We start from the raw sequence: 22620 nt of genomic DNA on the forward strand, positions 1-22620 counted from the left end.
TCTAGCCCAATTTCCTGTTTTGGTTAATGGAACCAACACCTTCTATGTTATACAACCTCAAAATCTGATAGTTTTGACTGTCCCCTAATTGTCGATATTCTTTTAGGATTTCTTACATCTACTCCAGAGCCAGGGCTGCATTTTAGTATCTCCTCTGTCACAGTTGTGTCGCAAATTCTATCCCCCTCTGCCTAGTACTTTTAACCTCCATTTCTCCCTCCATATTTTTGTAGATCACGTAATCACTGTACGTTAAGACTATGTTATTTCCTTCAGAGAAAATGGGATAATGGCTTCCTAATGTCAACCCAAATAAGTTGCTTCCGATTAGAGCCCGCTCATGGCTGTCTATGATCTGGCTCTATCCTCTCTCCAGCAACAGGGCTTTTCTCACTGGACTAAACTCAACTGGTATGACTCATATTCTGTGCTATGCCCAGGTGGTTCCCTCTACCTGGAATGGGTTTTCCACCTTTCCTATCTAGTGATTGTTCAAGTTCAAACTCAGGCCCCATCTCTTCTAGGAGTTATATCAGGGATTAAGCCTAAGCGGCTCTTTTCATGAAAGGGCGAGCTAATATTCCCCATGGAACTTCTCATTTCTGTCTTTTATAATCATAGGAGGGTTGCAGAGAAGCCTTGGTAGCAAAACTTTGATGCTCAGTTGTCTAGGAATTAGTGTGTGTCACAGCCAGTGTTTATTATTGAATGCATTAGAGGGAGAAGCTGCAGGTAAAATACAAAGGAGCATAGTACGGATTGTGCACCAGCAGCAGTGCTTGAGAAGCAGCTAAAAAACTGCAGCACAGAGATTGGAAAAGGACACAAAGCACAGTGTGTCTCCCACAAGGTGGGGCCTGAGTCTCGCTTGCTTTTTGGCATATCAGTGGTGTCAGGTTTGACACTCTCGGAGGAAAGCAGAAGGCTCCACTGAGGGTCCCTCTGTTCAGGTCTTTGAAAAGGAAATTCCTCAGTTGGTTTATTAACAGTGAACATCAACAGGAAAGCAAGCAGGATCAGAAGGAATAAAAGAAAAAACATGAGGAGTGTAAGGGACATCACCATGGGCCTCCTGGAAACACCTGAGGAGATGTCATGGGGAGCCATTTACATCAGCTGGGTAGGGTGATTAATATGTTAATAAGACCATATTTATACCTACAAACTGCTGGGATGGGAAGTTTTTCTTTCTACATATTCCTGTTCCTGGTGGACCTTGTTTCTTCCTCTGCTGTGCCTCAGCTTTCCGTGTCTTCTGTACAGGTAGAGAAGCACCACTTCACTTCTGTGTCTGTATGCCTGTCTCCCTGACTATCCAGCAGGGCCTCTGTATAAACCCCTCTCTGACAGGGGTTTTATGTCTGGGAATTCAACCAAGCACAGAATGAAAATATTCCAAAAACATTCCAGAAAGTCCCAAAAAGCAGAACTTGAATTTGTCACCTGGAGGTAACTGTTGACATAGGATTAACATTGTATGTGCAGCTATATGTATAGCATTTACATTGTATTAAAAATTATAAGCAATCTAGAGATGATTTAAAGTATATGAGCAGATGTGCATAGGTTATATGCAAGTACTAGGCCACTTTATATAAGGGACTTGAGCATCTGAGAATGTTAGTATCTTTCTGGATTCTACACCAATCCCCTGCAGATACCCAGGCTATAAACTTGGTATCTGTACTGTAAGCTCTTTGAGGTCAGGCACCATGTTCATTCCTGTTTTTATCCTCACTGGATATAGTGCCAGGAAAAAGAGTATACATTCATTCATGTTATTTAACTAGAGCTGAATTGCCTCAGAGACCACAGAGAGGGCTGGATGACTGAAGTATCATTTTCTAATTTGCAACTAGCAAGCTTCCTCATATGCAAAGAAGTGATAACTATCAAAGCACTATTAATCAAAATGTGTTCTATTTCCTACCTGACTTTACTCATTAGGTAAATGAGGGAGGGGATTTACACGCAGGCATAAATCAAAGTTCTTAATGCTGAAGAGAGTTGTGTATTGCTAGAACTAGACAAATGACCCCCAGTTTAAAAGAAACAATATTCAAACCTCTCTGTGCAAAGAATTCTTTCCAAGAACATCCAAGCTTTCTGTAACCATGGAGATGTCAAAACAAGATTTAATATTGAAGGAGGGAGATTTACTTACATATTGAAGCATTGTTTGTGTCTTTTGTATCTCTGTTCTGGAACTATTTAGGTTTTCCTCTTCACCATGTTATTGAAGTGTCCGTGCAGTTTATATACATCAATAATAGATCTAGGAATGGTGTTGGAAATAAAAATAAATGAAAATGGCTTTATTTTGATCACTCATTATGAATAATAAATAGTATTTTATGGACTAAAACTCCATCCTACTGAAGAAAAAAGCTAGGATGTCTAGCTAGGGAGAGTCAGGCAAAATCTGCCCATGATTGAGGGTTTCAGTTATCACTCGATACCATGAGTTTACTGTCTACAACTGTGAGCATAGCCCTGCCTTTGATTTTGGAAGGATAGCTTAAAAGGTTACTGTTTGGAACATCCCTCTCTTGAGATATAGATGAGGGCAATGGTAGAAATGGAGGAAGAAAACTTGATATGGAATATATACCCTCCAACGGGGCCTTAGTGTTTTGGATTCTCCCCTGTGAAAGAGAAGATGTCTTAGGCAGTGGAGATAATTCTCAAAGACTTATTTATTGATAGCCTCAAGACCCATTAAAATGTCTTTAGCTTTTCAGTGTTCTTCAGGGCACTGATGAGTTCTGTACCAGTTCTATTCATGTATACTCATGAGCTAGTCTAGTAAGTCTAGTAAGAGTATACATGTACTATACCCCTTACAGTTTTCTCTTTATAAAATTAGCTCATTTAATCCTTACAAAATTTCTATTAAATAGGTATTGTTGTCATCACTGTTTTCCCATGAGGAACCTGAGCCTTTAGGAGCTTAAAGAATTTCTCCACAGGCATTCATGCGGATAAATGGCATAGCTGGATCTTGAACTCCATATCCGTTTATTAAGCCTTAATTATGCTGCAACCACCTTCATAGAAATAGAATGTGGATTGCAAAATTTCAACAAATTTAAACCATCAATGAGGATGATAAAGTCCTTTCTAGATGGATTTTCAACCTTCTGTACTCGTTTCTGTAGTTCACATTTTCTACATTGTTTCTGTCTCTGAGCTGGGGAAAGATACGTTCTCCCTTTTCAAAAATCCACAGGTCTGGGGGAAGAAAAACTTGTAAGTTTTCAGCTATGAAAAACCATGAAATGTGCTATAATAGAAATATGTGTACAATGACATGAGAGGCCCCCCCAAAAGGAGAGATTTGCTCTGATGAGAATGTCTACTAATTTTACTTGAACATGACACAGAGCCTAGATGGAAGAGTAGACTTTGGCAGATGTAGATGGAAATGCTGAATCTTACAAGCAAAGGAGCAGGTGTAAATGCAGCAACTGCTGACCATGTTTCAGCATATCATATGTTAGGTGAAGACTGGCGTAAAGGGACAACAGAAAGGGAGGTTATGGATAAGGGTAGGCTCTTAGTAAATACAAAAGAATTTGGGGAAAAAAAAAAAAAGGAGTTCTTGTCGTGGCTCAGCAGTTAACCAACCCGACAAGCATCGATGAGGATGCGGGTTCTATTTCTGACCTTGCTCCGCAGGTTAAGGATCCGGCATTGCCATGTGAGCTGTGGTGTAGGTCACAGATGTGGCTTGGATCCCACATTGCGTGGCTGTGGCATAGGCCTGCAGGTGCGGCTTGGATTCGACCCCTAGCCTGGGAACTTTCCATGTGCCATGCGTGCAGCCCTAAAGATACAAAAAAAAAAAAGAAAGAAAAAGAAAATATGCACAAAAGATACTACCTAGCATATTGTAGATAATAAATATTTCTTAAATGACTGATCCAATAACAAATAGCAAAAATTTATGATAAATTTTCAAAACCGCTGATATTTTTATAGTATAGACAATATGAATTAAGTTTGAATAGGCTTGAATTTAAAGTGGTCCAAAGTATGAGTGTTTTTTTCAGTATGTTCTAATTATCACCAGAGTAAGTCATATTTGGTAATGGCTGGCATTGCTGTTTGTTGGGTAGTCCATTAAATCATGAAGTGATTGATTTTCTTTTCTTTTTCTACTTTCAAGGGGATTATTTCTACCAAATATAATTGCCCTTTAGTGAACAGTGTTAGTTTGATGTACTGTGAACTTCCTTGGGGATGATCAGCTTCTGTGAATAGTAGCATTAATCTAGTACAGAAACATTAGTGGCTTGTAAGGATTAATTCTATTTTAAGAACCTTTTAGGAACCTTGAGTGTACACATGCTCCATAATAACTTGTTTCCAATTTCTCAATTGTCACATCTTTAATTTAGTTATTCACGTTGTTTCTTCACAGTTGTTGATTCAAAAATCTGCTATACATTCTTATATAATATTTTTAACCATCCCTGTCTTTCTGAAAATGAAAAAATGGATGACAGAAATGCCATCGTTATTTAAAGCACATACATCAAAGGCAGACCTGGTCTTTTGAGATGGCTTTCTATTGTAAGGAAAAAAAAGAACACAGGTTTTTCCTGATTAAGTTCTGTTTCTTCTATATTGTCAACCAGAATTTAGTTTGAAATTTTAAATTTGGGTTTCTGCAACAATTAGCACCTCACCTGGGCATTCCAACAGGCTAATCAGAGGTTGAACTGAGAGCCTCCTCAGCTCATCAAGCAATTGCACAGAGAGTACCTGCTAGTTCAGTTCAAGCCAATTAATCCCTGGTGGAAAGAAGCCACATGGCAGATGGAGATGGAGGGTGTCTTTCCTATCCTTTCTACCAATTCACTGGTCCTAACTCATCAAGAAACCAGTGAGCTTTCTTCCTAGAACTTACAGTTGACCGCACTAAGGCCGTATCATTTTCCTATTTAGCATGATGTATTATAAGATTCTCAGGGAAAATATTTGCCTTGCGTAATGATCACAGGCAGGAAATGTTTTTCTTTATAGAGGGCTATTCGCTAGCAAACCAGCCATGCCTATCTGTTTCTGGCAAAAGAATGAAAAATACATAAATAAAAGGAAAGTGTAGTTTAATATTATGCTTTGGATTAATTCTAATTGATCCTGGAGCATTTAGAACCTAACTCTGGAAAGGTTAACATATGAAGTAAAGCTCCTGAAAAATAAATGACTCTTATATTGACGCTTTGATGGCTATGACATCTCTGGGCTTAATAGCCTTTTTATCCAGAAAGGTCCCCAAATTGAATGTGAAGATGGAGCAGAGATTTAGCTCATTATCATTTGTCGCATCTCAGATCTTGTGGGTGATAGTCTTGTTTACTGGCATACCAGAGCAGCTCCAAGCACTTAATAGAATATAGATGTCATTTGGACCTAGGAAAGCTTACTTTATAACCACCTACTGGTAAGTGTTTTTTGGCTGAAGACCAACATCGTCTAATATAAACTTGGTAAATTAATGAACCATTTGCTCTTCTTTTATGACTATTTGTATACCCAAGTAAATCTTGTTATCTAGAAGGCTATAGCTTTCACGGAGAGAGGCATCCACAATTTGACTGCAAAGTGTCGGTGTATCACTTTGGCTAAATTAAATCATTTTTTTCACGTATTTTTTCTTCACATGCTTGATAATTTTGATTAAACATATTTCTGTGGATAATGCTTTGAGAGACAGAAGTTTCAATGAGATAATTCATTATGCAGGAAAGTTTAAGGTCATTATTCAATGAACAATGATGATTTATTTAACTTTGGGTGTGGGAGAGGAATCAAACATGTAAGCTCCATCAAAATAAGCATGATGTCATCTCTCACTCATCTCCTCTGCTAACATAGGGCCAGGCATATGCTTGTCAGATGCTTGTCCAAAAGTTCAAGGCTAATGGTGATGCCAAATTATGGGTCAGGGCTTTACTGTTCAGTGATCCTATACTTCTTATAGTGGTGTAAGCAGACTATGGATTGCTTGGGGAGAATAATACCCTTGCTTTAGTTTATAAATGCTGTTGATTGAGGTAAATGCCCAATAGTTAATTTGAAGTAAAATTCTTCAGAGCAAGCCAGAAGAATGGTGTCACTCTGTACGTGGCTGATTTCTAAGTCTTATTTTGTTGCTCTAGAAGGACATTTTGAAACAGACACCATGCAGAATCCTCTGATTAAATTATTTTAAAGGCAAATCTTTTTTTTTTTTTAAAAACACCCATCTAATTAATATTCTGTTTTTAACTTACATAATCCATATTCAATTGCTTAATGAGCTTTTGATCTTCAGAATGTTCCTTGTATGTACTTGAAGGTGAATTGAAAACAAAAGTAATAGAAAACTATAGTGAATATCCATACTATATAAAGGTCATTCAATAAATAATCAATACTTTATATAGATACATACACATAGATACAGTGGATATATATTTATGTATGTTAATTATTAGAGGATATCTATATTGAAATTGGATTCAAGGAAAAGTACATAATATGAGCTTTAACAGCTGATATAACTCCCAGAACCAGACTGAGAAGAAGCAGTGCATTGATTATATGTATACAGTTATAAAGTAACATAGTAGAGATTTTCCTTCTAATAACATTAACATGTTCTCAAATGATGTAACTCAGTTTTTACATGAAATACAAGCACAGTCATCTGTCATGACAATGAAAATCAAGAATTCTCCAATGGACTATTCATATCGAAATCCTTACATAGGTGCTATAAATAGCAACAAATATTTATTTGATAGATTAATTTATTGGTAATAATAGCATACTTTGTAGACCTTTAATCTTCTGATTATTACTGTAAAAAATAGGACAAAAGAATTTTTTAAAATTTCTTTTAGGACCAACATAAGCAAAAAAATGAAAGAGGAGTTCCCATTGTGGCTGAGCAGGTTAAGAACCTGACATAGTGTTCATGAGAATGCAGGTTTGATCCATATGTCAGATTCTTAATCTGCTCAGCCTCAACAGGAACTCCTCCTTCATTTTTTTTTTTAATAGTGGCTCAGCCAAATGACAACATTTATTTTGCCTACCATTCCCCAGCATCAAAATGAGTAAACTGTGAATTCCACCAAATACCTAACTAGGAATTTATTTTATAGTGTCTGACTCTGGAAAAAAAAAGATGCAGTAAATTCATATGTTCTACAAAAGCCACTCTGAGATAACAGACAGTAAATTTGCTTTTAAAAAATATGTCCAGACTTTGTTGTTCATCTTTACCCTATGATGAAGAACTGAGAAGCACATGCTTGGATATGAACAACTTCAAGGGAAAAAAAATGTCTCTCTATGAGTACAATATGGTGATAGGGTGCTTCCATATCTAGTCAGGAAAAGAAGTCTGCTTTTGTATTTGCATAAATGGTTGTTAGCTTTGCATCCAGTCGTCTTACTAGTCAAAGGCATAGAGATATCTATAGTTCAGCATAGGATTATTTTTTTCCCTTCCTGCCACGCCCTCGCCATATCGAAGTTCCAAGGCCAGGGACTGAATCCAAGCTCCAACTGCAACCTGTGTCACAGCTGCAGCAATGCTGGATCCTTAGCCCACTATGGTGGGCCAGGGATCAGACCCATGTAGCCACAAAGACATTGCTGGAGCCTTAATCTGCTGTGCCACAGTGGGAACTCCCAAGCATAGGATTTTGAATTAATCTTGATTTGATGGTTATTGAGTTTCCAAACATTTTGTAGAATACTTTTAGCTATTCTATTTTAAATGGGGTTTTTATTATAAATTACTTCAAATCATCTTGAAAATGTCCATCATGTATATTATGTATATACCATGTTCATACCTGTTTATGTGACAAGATGTATACATTTATTATGATGTCTAGTCATGCAGTTTTTTTCCTTTTTTTGCATTAATGTCTATTCATAGAATTTTGAGACTTTGGGAAAGTTCCTTATAAGAGAAAAGATAGACAGTGGATCTTGAAACATGAATAGGACTTAGGTACATACATATTTACTCAGCATGTTGGATGCAATTCACTGGATCCTGTCTTATTCATGGCGGAATAGAATGGTCTGGATTTCCTCAGTGAAGATGTAATTGAAAAAGTGGAAATATAATAGAGAACATTCAAACACTCACAGACTGGAATAAATAACCTGGAAAGCTGGCTGTTCTATGACATATTTTTTGAGATCTTTCGCAGCCTGTAGTAATTAATATAGATGCTTAAGATATGGTCAAAAAGGGAATTAATCATTACAAGTAAAGTAAGTAAAATTTAGAATTTTATTCCTTTTTTAGTTATTTATTTTCTATTTCATATCTAAAACTTTGTCATATTAATAAAGGCCATTTTTGATCTTGATCCACATATTTCTAATTAATTCATTTAAGATTATTTATTAAAGATAGTGCTTATAAATATGGCATACACTTCATTTATCCCAATCCTTGCTTAAGTCATCTTACTAACTTAGTAGTCTTTATTGAAACAGAATTGCTTCTCAATGATTGCCTTGTCTTAATTATAGACTGACTTGCATTTTTTGGAATATATAAACTTGGGGTTAGAGAGGAAGCTCGTTGCAAATGATCTTTAGGGGCAGATGCTGAAGAATTCTTTGGACCTCAGGAAGGTATGGACATTAAAAAAGTATATCTCTTTGTTTTCCTATTGTAAAAATCAGATCTTGTCAATGCAGTATGTCTGGGTGTTAGGAAGTCACATTTATTCCTTGATTCACATAGCAACATGTGGAAAGACTTCACAAGACTGACACTCCTGGATTTTCTCTATATCCCCTGTCCCTTCAAGAGGAGGGGTGTTCTATCTGACTATTGAATTTAGGAGGATGAATTTACCATGCTTTGTTCAGCGCATCCCTTTCTCTTCCTTTGGATCTTGCAAAAGATGACATATTATAATCTTCTTTTGTCACCCTAGTAATGGACTCTTTGGCAATAATAAGTACTGAATTCTGAGGACATAACTTGGCTTTGGATAAATTCTTTAGAGTTAGGAGTGGCCTGAAATTCTTTGGATTGTTTAATGTGAGAGGCATATAGGGGACTTGGTGTTTTTAATAATCCTTTCAGTGAAATTCATCCCAGGCTTGAGTTGAATGCTGACACAATGCAGGTGGAGAATACAACAGGAAATGATTTTTTTCCCTTAGGTAGATGAAGGCCTTAGAATCAATTAATATGTTGTTCTGGCTCATTTCAAAGCAGTCTGGGGAAAAATCTAAACTCACTAGTTATACCAAGAAATACAAAATAGGACAATTGGTTTTGTGGAAGCATCCTCAGGAGGATGGAAATAGAGGAAAATTCTACCCTTGCTTGGCCATGGATGATGTTTAAGATGACGAGGTTAAGCGAATACAAAGTTGGACAATATTAAGAGAAACAGTTATTGTACACGCTTTGTATTTTCCTTTTATTTAAGCCTAAATTCCTTGCCTTACGGGAGGCCTAAATTATCTGATTGATGACTTTGAAAGAAATAGCTAAGCATGCTGTACTGATGCTTTGCACTTTGTCTCTACTCTTTCAGATTGGTCTACTTTTAGAGAGATTAAAATTGGACTTGTAATCCATGTGGGGATATGCTTTTCCTTATACTGGAGGTTAGACTGCCCAGTTTTGCCATTAAAGAATGAGTATATCTGTTTAATGTAAGGACATTGAGTATTAATATGCACTTTGATTGGCAAATCTAATGTTATATTGTACAAACACTTTTTTTTTTTTTTACTGTAAATTCAGCCAATGTCTTCATCTCCATTTTTCTGTCTTGTATGTACCACAAGTAGTTCAAATCTCAGGGAGCAAAGAAAGAGGCAGTACTTATAAGCCCCTTAAAGCCCTAGCCATAGGTTATGAGAGAAGAAAAATAAAATTAGACAGGTAGCCATCAATTTTAATCCACACTATAATGCCTCTCTCAAGGATGAATATAAGTAAATTAGGGGTGCCTACTACACAATAAAAAAAAAAAATCTGGTCCATTTACAATAGTTGTAAAAAAATTCCGCTCTGGTTAATCCCTATACTAAGTTTCCATTTAGAGAACTTACCTTTGATTGAAATTAAGTTTAGCTAGCACTTTCCACCTGATATGCTTCAGAGGTGCTGTAGGAAGTTGTGGTATATTGTATTATTACCAACAGTTTTCTACCATTCTCTCACATTTGTCATTGCAGAGCCTCCCAGACATCACAGTGATGTCCAGCTTGGCTCTGTAACTGCCCAGTGGAATGCTAGCAGAAGTGAAATTGGCCACGTCTGAGAAGTTTAAACAGCCCTGCTGTGATCCCACCATGGCTTCTTTCCTGGTGCCATGAGGATGCATGTCCTAGGCACAGGCAGACTGCTACATCAGCCTGGATCCCAGCCAGCAAGGTGAGAAATAAACCTTTATCCTCTTAAACCACTGAGATTACAAGTTGTTTGTGAACATGATATAGCTTAGTACATGGTGCCTAATACAGATTTAACAGTAATCATCCACACACATATTTCCTCTTTCATCATTCATGTCTGTGTCCTCTATCATTACTTATTACAAAATATTGACCTTTTTTTCCTCCTCCTTATTTTTTCTTCCTTTAAATTTCTGATTTTCTGCTCATTTGTATTCTCAGCCTACTTTTTAAAAAGTCTCTGCCAGAAATCTCTTCTTATTCAGAGTACTTTTTTAAGTGTCTATTTTTCCAAATTGACTCACCCTGGGTGGTGTTTTATATCCAACTTTTTTCACTTTTGAAAATGTCCATGAGAAACTTTTGACATTGAGCAATTTGAAAAATCTTGCTTATAAACATTCTTTGGTCTGTTAGCATTGTCATATCATAGAAAAGAAAGAGGACACACATAAGATTTATATAGCTGACAGAGTTTTCTATGTACTGTGAGCACTACTTTATATTTTTAGCTTAAATCATTGAGTGATTATTTTCTGAAAGAATTTCGTCTTTCTTGGGGGAGGTTGAAAATCATGTCTACTCGATGATTTATTAAGTGAATAAGTAAGTGAAAATGAACAGACTGGTACTGATTTTTACCATAGGCAGCAAATTATGAATAATGATTCTTCCATGCTTGAACTCCTTTGCAGTGATTCTGCAAATAATTCTGGTTTTCTCAGGTTGTTTCAGCCAAATGGATTTGCATAGGCAGGAGAGGCTGAAAGACAGCTGGTTAGGCTTGAAGCACTTTGTGGGGGGCGGGAGGACATGTTGGAATTTTATTAGAAATAAAGGCTTGCGTGCCATTAGGTGCCCTGCGTTCATTATTGTCATGTGCTTGCATTTCTAGAAGTGAAGGGAAGATTAGAAAATGTTTAAGATTGTGTAGCAAATAAACAAATGTATGGGTTCAAAGGACTTTTTAAATGTCTTATCCTAAGCATCAAAGGGCATATAATTAAAGTGAAGAGGTTTAAGAAATCTGTGGAATTGAATATTCCTGCCTTTATAAATACTGTTGACTGGCGCTTCTTGAGACAAAACAGTATGCTCCTTTTGTTCAAGGTAACATTTTTTATATGTTAGACTTAACCACATGCCATTTCCTTTTTATTAAGCTGAAAGCAATTGAAATTTGGCAATTTCATATTATTCAAGCACTAACTTAAAATTTACTATCCAACTATGGTCTGTAACAAAATGTTGACATGCAGAATAGATTTGTATAGATTTGTCGTTACATTATAATTATCATTTTTGTTATATACATATTTTCACTCTTAAACATCGGAACAAGGTTTATCTGTTGACATGACATCTTTTATTAAAATAACTCAATATTGCACATGTTATTTGCTTTTTTAACTTTGTTTTTTTTGTTGTTGATAGTGGTGGTGAACTGAATTTTCTTTTTGCTTTAATAGGTTAGAGTATATGCTTCTCCCCTGATGTATGCTGTGCATAGAAATTACATATGTTGCATAGTTTCCTTTTACAGATAGCTCTGTGATTTCTTTAGATTATGCCATTTTGCTTGCCCAAAGTACTAATTTAAAATACTAGTACAATTAGTTTACCAATTATCTTTAATTGCTTTTGAATTAGATAATTATATTATCTTTATCTTCGTATGTCAGTGCACGTACAACATTACTTCATTTGCTGTCGTTTGAACTGACTACATTACTAGTGAGATTTAACATTTTGGGGAAAATTACCTGTTAATATTTGGAGGTCATTTAGTCTACTGGAGTCTTTCCCTTTTTTCTATGTCTTAATTGTTTTGGTATTGATCCATACAGAGATGTTTCATAAATGTAAGAAGGAAGTGATGGCAAGGGAAGTCAGTGCACAAGGAGAAGCAAAGGTGACCCTGAGAGAACACACCTGGGCAGGAGGAGGGAATCTGTGTGAATAGTCCAGATGTAATGTGAGGCCTCAAAGATGCAAGGAATACAGATAAAGTGGGAAGATGTGTCTGGTCTCTTCTTGGCTACCACTCCCTACATTTGTATCTTTGAAAGGAGAAAAGACAAAATGATGATTGAAAAGAAAAAGAGAGTTTCATTCTGCTCTGTGACTGTCCTCTGAGGGATCCCCGAATGAGAAGAGGTGGACATAGCAGAAAAGGTACCTAGCAGAAAAAGGTTGCAATTTGATATCTGAGACCAGCAAAGTGCTCAAGATGGCACCTGTTACACAGCAGCTGCCCCACCACAAGTTCTACAGGAGATGGGGTCTCCAGATGTGCACCTCAAGCATAGTACGATGGTCCTCAAATTGAAAGAGGCAAGGGGCTGCAATGTGGTCAGGACTGTGTGATGTCAACAAGATGTGTGGCCTGGAGACATTTAGCAGGGGACCAAAAAGATACTGGCCATGAACTGGGCAAAAAAGTAGAAATAGTGAAGAAGAGAGAGAGAGGCAACAGCTGCCGCCCTGCAGCACATGGAAGTTCCCAGACTTGGGATCGAATTGGAGCTACAACTGTGCCTGTACCACAGCCACAGCAATGCCAGAACCAAGCCGTGTCTGCAACCTACACCACAGCTCACGGCAGCACTGGAAACACTGGATCCTTAACCCACGGAGCAAGGCTGAGGATTGATCCCTCAACCTCTTGGTTCCTAGTCAGATTCCTTAACCAATGAGCCATGAAAGGAACTTTTTTTTTTTTTGGATGGATGGTTTCTGGTTTTATCTAAGTATCTAAGTTTTTCAGAATCCTGTTTGGGGAAACCTGTGGAGACTCAAAAAGGAAAAATACAACAACAACACAAAAAACAAATTCTTTTTTTTCTAGAATACACTTAATATTCTAAGCTGTGCATTTTTTTTTAACTCAAAGGTAGTCAGATTACAAAGAACAGTTACTGACATTTAGACCTGTATAGACATCTCAAAATATTACTTTTTTATGTTTTAGCTTCACATCTGGGAGATACATCTGGGTGACTTAAGAGTTCTCTTATTCAAATCTTTAACACAGCTAAAAAAAAAAACTTTCTCGGAGTTCTCATCGTGGCACAGTGGTTAAAGAATCCGACTAGGAGCCATGAGGTTGCAGGTTCGATCCCTGGCCTTGCTCAGTGGGTTAAGGATCCAGTGTTGCCGTAAGCTGTGGTGTAGGTCACAGATACAGCTCAGATCCCATGTTGCTGTGGCTCTGGTGTACGCCAGCAGAAAAAGCTCCTATTGGGCCCCTAGCCTGGGAACCTCCATATGCTGCGGGAGCGGCCCTAGAAAAGACAAAAAAAAAAAAAAAAATCTCTTTTCTCAATAATTTAGACTTTTATGGTGAAATACAGTACATGTATAGAAAGTTTATAAAATACATACTTAAAGTTTCAAGAATCATAAGATAATTACCCAGGTAGTTCAATCTCCATTTGATAAAAAGTATCACCAAACTTAGAGATAGGGTGGCCCTCTGATTGCATGCCATTCTCTGTCCCCCTGGGGTAAACACTCTTCTGGGTTCTGTGTATATCAGCCTCAGGCTTTTATTAAAGGTAGTCTATCATCTACTCCTGTGTACTTCAGTGACATGTGGTAGGGCTGCTTCTTTGATTTGACTCTGCAAAATGATGCTTCAGTTATTCATGCATGTAGTTACATGGCATCTTGTAGTTATAGTGTAGTTTGCATTTTACTGATAGAAGAATATACTAGGATAGATTTGTGCATGTTATAATTGATAGACATGTGGATTTTTCCCTTTCTTGCCTTTATTAAAAATACTGATGAGAATATTCTTGCAAGTCATGGCCAAGAGTGTCTCTGGAGTGTTTATCTAGAAGTGGAATGGTTGTGTATGCAAACTATCAATGCCACTCAGTAATGTTAAGTCACTTTCCTAACAGTTGGGCCAATATATGATTTTATAGCAGTAAGTGAATATGTTTGTTTTCCTTCGGAATTTATCCAACACCTGGTGCCATTGACTTCTTTTTGTTTTGTTTTTAATTTTATTGGTGTATAGTTGACTTACATTGTTGTGTTAGTTTCAGACGTACAGCAAAATAAATCAGTCATAAATATGTATATTCTTTTTTCTCGTATAGGTTATTAGAGACTATTGATTATATTTTACTGTGCTACACAGTAGGTTCTCGTTAATCATCTATTTTATACAGTAGTGTGCACGTGTTATTACCACCCTCCCAATTCTTCCCTCCCCACAATGGTTTCACCTCTGATAAACCTTAAGATTGGTTTTGAGGGAGTTCCCATTGTGGCCCTGCAGAAACAAATCTGGCTAGTATCCAGAAGGATGCGGGTTTGATACCTGGCCTTGCTCAGTGGGTTGGGGATCTAGCATTGCCCTGAGATGTGGTTTAGGTCACCGATGCAGCTTTGATCCTGCATTACTTTGGCTGTGGTGTAGCTGTAGCCCTAAGTTGACCCCTAGCCTGGGAACTTCCCATATGTATATGCTGCAGGTACGGCCCTAAAATCCAAAAAAAAATAAAAAAATTGTTTTTGAAATCCGTGGGTTTGTTTCTGTTTTATAAATAAATTCTTTAGAATAATAATTATTAAAATCCACATGTTAAGTTATATCATGTTTGTCTTTCTCTGACTGACTTCTGAATGCTACTAATTTATTTTTGTAACATATGCTGTGTTTTTAATTTAAATATTTCTCATTGTCAGTGAGGTTTAGACTCTTTTCACATGCCTATGGATCATGCCTATTTTCTCTCCTCTTCAGCTATCCTTGTCATGCTTTTTATCCATATTTCTGCCCTTTTTTGGCACTGCTTTGAGGGAGTCTATTTAATATGAGAGTTTAATAATTTATCATGTGAGGCGCAAATATCTTTCCCAATGTAAAGCTTGCCATTTACTCACTGTATGATAACAGAACTTCATAAGTTCTGTGATATTTTCTTTTAATATCCACACTTATTATATGTTGCTCAAAGGATTCTTTGCTATTATGAAGTCATGACAACATTTGTTTCTGTCGTTTCCTAAAGGTTTTATAATGTTACTTTTTACATTTAAGTTTTTAATCTACTTAAAGTTATTTCTGTAGGGTGTAAGGGAGGAATGAAAATGAATTATTTTGCATGGATAACCACTTACCACAATTAGGTAGTCTGTCCTTTCTCCACTGATCTGGAGGGTCAGCTCAGTTTTAAATCATGTTTGCATATGTGCATGAATCTTAATAACTATGATTTATAAGTCTTGCTCTCTGTTAAGGAAAGTCAGCTCCTCTTGTTCTCTTTTAGTAATGCATTGCTCTGTTTTTGTTTATTTGTTTATTTTTATCTTTCGTGTGTTTGTATATACTTTAGAATCACTTTGTCCTTTACATGAACAGTTCTGTAAGGATTTGGCTTGGAATTTCATTGCAATTAAAAGTAAATAGAGGATAAACTTACATTCTCAAAATATTCAGTCGTCTTGTCCTATGAAAAAGTTATATGTGTAACTTATTCAGACCTTCTTTAATATTTTCAAAAGAGTTTGTCGTTTGTTTCTAAATATGTTGTATTTTTTCTTGCCTTTGTATATAACATTTTAGCACTCAAATTCTTCTAGCAGTTTTACCTTCATTGCACTTTCCATCCAAAAGTAATGACTGTCTCTATTTCCAGTGACATTTATTATTTTTGACTTTTTTTGAACTTAATGCTTGTATTCATGCTGTACAATTTTTCTGGTGTGGCTTCTTCTGTGAAGTGGCATATTTCTGATGGTGAGATGGATACTAATTAATATATAAAGTTTATATGGTATTCCATTCTAATATTATAATCATCTATATTGATGGATATTTGACTTGTTTCCAGTTTCCATCTTTTAGAGAAAATGCTGCTATAAACATACCTGTACACAATTTGTGGTGCAGATATGTATACATTTCTGTTGGGTGTATACTAAAAATGAAAGTATGGTGTTACACAGGCTATGCATATGTTCAGCTTTTGTAAATATTGTTAGTTTTTCTAAGTGGTTAAATAATTTAATCTGCTGCGGTAACATATGAGAGTTCAAGTTGTTCCTAATTCTTAACTACCTTTTAGTTTGCTATGTTTTTATTTATTTATTTATTTTTGTTTATTTTTATTTATTTTTAGTTTGCTATGTTTTTATTTTTAATTTTTAATAAATTTTAAATTTATTAATTTAATTGTATTTTATTATAGTTCTTATTTGTATTTCTCTGATATCTAATGAGGTTGAACACTTTTTCATATGAATATTGGCTATTTAATTTCTTCTTTTGTGAAATAACTTTTTGCATCTTTGACCTTTTTATGAAACAAAATTTGGATTGCTAGTCATTTATTTGACTTGAATGAGACTTTTTCACATATGCTGGATAGAAATGCTCTATCATATGCAATTTAATACTATCACCCACTGGTTAGTTTTCCTTTCACATTGTTAATGGGGTCAATCAATGAAGAAAATTTCCTTCACATGTTTCTTCTTCATCACTGTCTTCTTCTGGAAGAAATTCAGCATTTGTTATACTCTCTTACTTTATGCTTCATTGCTAAAGCAATCCTCGGGTGGGGAGGACAGGTAGGAGGCATAACTCTCCCTGATTCAGACAATATTTTAAAAATACAGTTATCAGGACAGTATTAGTATTGTCACAAAAGCAGGAATATTGATGAATGGAACAGGATAGAAATCCCAGAAATAAACCCTATCACCTATGGTCAACTCATCTATGACAAAGAAGCCATGAAATATAGTGGAAGAAAGATAGTCGCTTCAATAAATGGTGCCAGGAAAACTGGAAAGCTACATGTAAAAGAATGAAATTAGAACACTCTCTAACACCTGTACACAAAAATAAACTTGAAGTGGATTAAAGACCTAAATATAAAGGCAGATACTATGAAACTCCTAGAAGAAAACGCAGGCAGAACGCTCTTTGACAGAAGGTAGAGCAACATCTTATTTGACCCACCTCTCCCAGAATAATGACAGTAAAGACAAAAATAAACCAGTGGGACTTAATTAAACTCAAAAGCTTTTGCCCAGCAAAGGAAAGAAACATGCACCCCTATGTTCATTGCAGCAAATTCACAATAGCCAAAACATGTAAACATCTGTCAACAGATGAATGGATTAAGAAGATGTGATACACATATTCAGTGGAATAGTACTCAGCCATAAAAAGGACAAGCTAATGCCATTTGTAGCAATATGGATGAAACTAGAGATTCTCATACTAAGTGAAGTAAGTCAGAGAAAGATGAATACCATAAATCACTTATTTGTGGAATTGAAAATGTGGCACAGATGATCCTGTCTACAAAACAGAAAGAGATCAAGGCCAAGGAGCGTAGACTTATGGTTCCCAGGAGGGAGGGGAGTGAGTGGGATGGACAGGGAGTTTGGGGTTTTGGGATACAAACTGTTTCATTTGGAATGGATGTGAAATGGGGCCCTACTGTACAGCATAGGGAACTGTGTGTGATTGGATCACTTTGCTGTACAACAGAAATTGTAGAAACATTATACATCAATGATTTTTTTTAAAGTATATATTAAAAAAAAAGCTCTTAGTGGCCAAAGCTGGAACAATTTGAACAATAAGATAAATGACATAGCACTAAATTGTTACCCAATATACTCGTGAGTCCATATTGATATAAATACATGATTGAATAAAAAAGGGAGAAGAGACACAGTTCCCATATGAAAAATTTTAAGGTATGTAGGTAGTTCACCCTCAAAGAGGGGGAGCAAACTCCCTATCCTTTAACTTGTGGCTTTGCATAGTGACTTCCATTCAACAAGTACAGTGTAGAAAATGGGGGAAAGAGTATAGTTTTCAGTGGAGAAACCTGACAAACTACTTTTAGCAATAGATGATCAAGGTCAACATCAACAGTCATAAATCATATTGATGATATGTACTGTTGGTATGATGACAATGGCACTTTACTTCTATTATGCTCCTCCCTAAAACCCATAACCCCAATCTAACTGTTAGAAAAATATCAGAAAAATACCAATGGAGGGGCATTCTACAGTATATATGACAGCACTCCTCAAACTGTCAGGTTTATCAAAACAGGGAAACTCTCAGAAACTGTCACCATTCTCAGGAAACTAAAAGCCATGAAAATAAAATGTAACGTGGTATCTTGGATGGAATCTGGAAACAGAAAAGGGACAATAGTTAAATGCTAGGGAAATGTGAATAAATCATGGACTTTAGTTAAATATAGTGTGTCAATATTGGTTCATTAATTATAATGTTGCATATTTATGCATGATTTAGCTATGGATGTTGAACACACAGGAACTATCTGCACTATCTTACTTTTTTAAAAAATATAACACCTAAAATTTAAAGTCTATTCATGCCATTCAGCCATAAAAAAGAACAAAATAATGCCATTTGCAGCAACATGGATGGAAGTAGAGACTCTCATCCTGAGTGAAGTAAGTCAGAAAGAGAAAGACAAATACCGTATGATATCACTTATATCTGGAATCTAATAGATGGCACAGATGAACCTTTCCACAGAAAAGAAAATCGTGGACTTAGAGAATGGACTGAGGTTGCCGAGGGGGAGGGGGAGGGAGCGGGATGGACTGGGAGCTTGGGGTTAATATATGCAGGCTATTGCCTTTGGAATGGATTAGCAGTAAGATCCTGCTGTGTAGCACTGGGAACTCTGTCTAGTCTTTTATGATGGAGCATGATAATGTGAGAAAATAGAATGTGTACATGTATGTGTAACTGGGTCACCATGCTGTACGACAGAAAAAAAACCCAATGTATTGGGGAAATAAAAAAAATTTAAGATCAACAAAAAAGAATAAAGTCTATTCATAAAAATAAACCAAGTGAATGTGTAGAATTGATAATTTTTCAGGAAAGTTGGTGTCTGTTCAATTCCGACTCTCCCTTGCCTGGGATATATCCCACTTGATGTTTTACATTCTCAGTGTAGTGATACTTTTAAATTATCAGTCATTGCCTAAAAGTTATGCTGGAACCACCGCATCAAAATGAGAGCATTGTCCAATTTGTAGTACCAGTGAACATCTCTTTTTATAAAAAAGATCCAGGTAATTGAAATAATAATTACCCATCATCATCTATTATAGCCTGTGATGGGAGCTAGTGCTCCAACTTAGCAGAATCATGAACTTTTATAAATATTGAATGATAATTAATCAAAATGAAATACTTTGCTCCAAGACATAAACTTTAGTTCTTTAGAAAATTAATTGAATTTAAAGTAGTATTTTTGTAGGTTTGGGTAGCTATTCATTAATACCGGGGGACATTTACAATTGTACAACTTTTAGAACATTTAATAGAAATGCAGACTCATAGAGCTAGAAGCAAGATCATCTCCTTCAATTCCCTCATTTACTTTGATAAAGAGAGAGAGGGTGCAAATGACCTCGTCAAAATTGTATTGTTTGTCACACAGCACTTCACATTGATTTCAGGTTTTCACTGCAGTTTGGAATTTGAAGCCAAGAGAATTAGATTTGGGTCCTGAATCTGCCCTTTACAGGTTATGTGAAACAAGCTGCTTCTTTCACTTTTATTTTTCTAAGTATTAGTTTTCTATACTATAAAGTGAGGATAAGAAAGATGATGTAATAATTGTCTACATATTTCATAATACTGTTGAAGTTTTTGACGATGTTATGCACTGGAAAAATTTTAAAACTGTAAAGCAGAAGTGTTAAGATTCTTAATCTAACTGAATCTTATCTTCTGTCTCCCAGCTCTGATTTTCTCTTTCTATAAGGATACATTAAGAACTAAGGCATGAAGCTCAGTGTTATAGAATTGTTAAAATTTATTTATGGAATTGTTAAATTGTTCCAAATACTCCAGTTTGGATAGACTGTACACTCCATCAATTTCTGTGTCTGTTCATTCATTCATTCATTCATCTTTGGAGTGGGTATTGCTTTTTGGGTCCTTTACTTCAGTTTAGTAAGCTTTATAGTATCAAGAATAGGAAAAAGTATTTCTCTGCACCCATAGACTCTCTTGACCTTTCTCCCCTTTTATCATTACTCTTTCTTTCAATGACTCCTGCACTAATATTTCCACCTTGTTTCTCTTCTACTTCTTTGAACAGTCTTTGCAGTCTTTCCTTTCTCCTTTGCCTTAAAAAAATTTACTTTGAGGTCTGTATTTAGGACCCTTATCTTTCCATTATGCATATTCTTTCCGTATAATGGCATTTAATTTCCATGACTCCACGTTTATTTTTATTTATTTATTTATTTATTTTTTGTCTTTTGTCTTTTTGTTGTTGTTGTTGTTGCTATTTCTTGGGCCGCTCCCGCGGCATATGGAGGTTCCCAGTCTAGGGGTTGAATCGGAGCTGTAGCCACCGGCCTACGCCAGAGCCACAGCAACGCGGGATCCGAGCAGCGTCTGCAACCTACACCACAGCTCACGGCAACGCCGGATCGTTGACCCACTGAGCAAGGGCAGGGACCGAACCTGCAACCTCATGGTTCCTAGTCGGATTCGTTAACCACTGCGCCACGATGGGAACTCCCCTTTTTTTATTTTTATTTTTATTTTTTTATTTTTTTGTCTTTTGTCTTGTTGTTGTTGTTGTTGTTGCTAGACTCCACGTTTATAATAGTATCAGTGAACCTCAAATTTGTATCTCTAGCTGAGACCATTCTCTCGAGTTTCAGACTTCATTTATTTATTTATTATTTATCTTTTTTAGGGCTGCACCCACGGCAAATGGAGGTTGCCAGGCTAGGAGTCGAATCAAACCTGTATGTAGCTGCTGGCCTGCGTCTCAGCCACAGCAATGCCATAGCTGCATCTGCGACCTGTACCACAGCTCACAGCAATGCTGGATCTTAACCCACTGAACAAGGCCAGGAATCAAACCTGTGTCCTCATGGATACTAGTCAGATTAGTTTCCACTGAGACATGACGGAAACTCTTAGTTTCAGACTTATAAAGCTAATTACCTACAGGTATTTCTCCCAGAATTCCTCTAGTCACATGGATTCAAAACATCCAAAGATGAAGACGTGGTCCTATAATTCCTCTAATTTCAGTTACCTTTCCCTCAACTTTCAACTTGAATCAGTCTGTTGTACCTGTTAGAAATTTCAAAGTTGTCTGAAGCATTTTCCTCTTTTAACAGTCTCAATTCTAATTGTGAAATACATTTTGCTGATTTTTTTTTTTTTTCCCAGATAGCTCTTCAATCCTTCCACTTCCCTGTATCTCCACCTTCTCTGCTTTGGCTAAGGTTTCCACTCTCTCTTGCCCTTACTTTACAGTTGCCTCTTAGCTCAGGTGCCTGTGATTCCGGTCACTCCTCCAGAAAAATTCACACTTTCATTATGTTTCAAAATTACACGTATGCCATGTGACTTCACCGTTCTATGATTCCCTGTTTATAACATACAACTTCAAGTTTAAATTTCTTAGAAAGATTCTGGTCTGAGATTCTTTTCAACCTCATCTGTCTCCAGTTTCCCACATTCTGTATTTAACTTCTCAATTGAAAAGGCATTTTAATAAACCTTCACTCTGTCTAGAATGCCTTAATGCATAGTTATTCTAGTGTTCAAGAATGAATTCGAATGTTACTCACTGTAACTGCTTCAGTCCACATCTCTAATAGTTTGTCATAATAATGAAAGTGTTTTTATACGTATACTCCCACCAGTAGGCTATAATACACCATATTATTCTGTAAGGTAGAATAGTCATCCACTCTTAGGAATCTACTGGATAATATTAGGTTAAAAGTGTAAAGTAGAAGATTCCATTTGGTGTATATTGCATGAATTGTTCTAGGGTAATTAATAAAAATCTAACTTTTTGTAAATTTATATTTTATTAATATTAGAATATAATCAATTATCCTTGTTTGTCAAAACAGAATTAAGTGCAAATTACTCAGTATTTGGTAGGAATCTTTAGTCCAAACTCCCTTCCAATAAAAAGAATTTTTTTAAGTTTGATAATAAATTGAATCATTCTTGCTGAAATCATTTATTCAAGTGTTGCTTGCACATTTTTCCTTTGATGTCTTCTCAGGAAGACTTCTGGTCACTAGCGTTACCACAAGAAAGTTGTTGTTAAGGTTGGGTCTGCTAATGAACTCTGTAAACACATTCAGCATCTGGCA

The 22620-nt window shown here is 36.2% G+C and overlaps 1 protein-coding gene across 1 annotated transcript in view; it reads left to right on the forward strand.

Moving 5' to 3' along the window:
- Window positions 1–22620, forward strand: part of LOC102165540 (uncharacterized) — a 1338477-nt gene that overhangs the window by 843186 nt on the left and 472671 nt on the right. The window contains exon 11 of the mRNA XM_085019942.1: window positions 10225–10423. The gene's annotated coding sequence lies outside the window, so the exon portion shown is untranslated. The remainder of the gene's footprint in view (window positions 1–10224; window positions 10424–22620) is intronic.

The sequence above is a fragment of the Sus scrofa genome, chromosome 3, assembly GCF_054392235.1.
Source record: "Sus scrofa isolate SSC_HxYL_T2T_F1_AM1 chromosome 3, Sscrofa_HxYL_maternal_Yorkshire_Landrace_v2.0, whole genome shotgun sequence".
NCBI lineage: Eukaryota > Metazoa > Chordata > Mammalia > Artiodactyla > Suidae > Sus > Sus scrofa.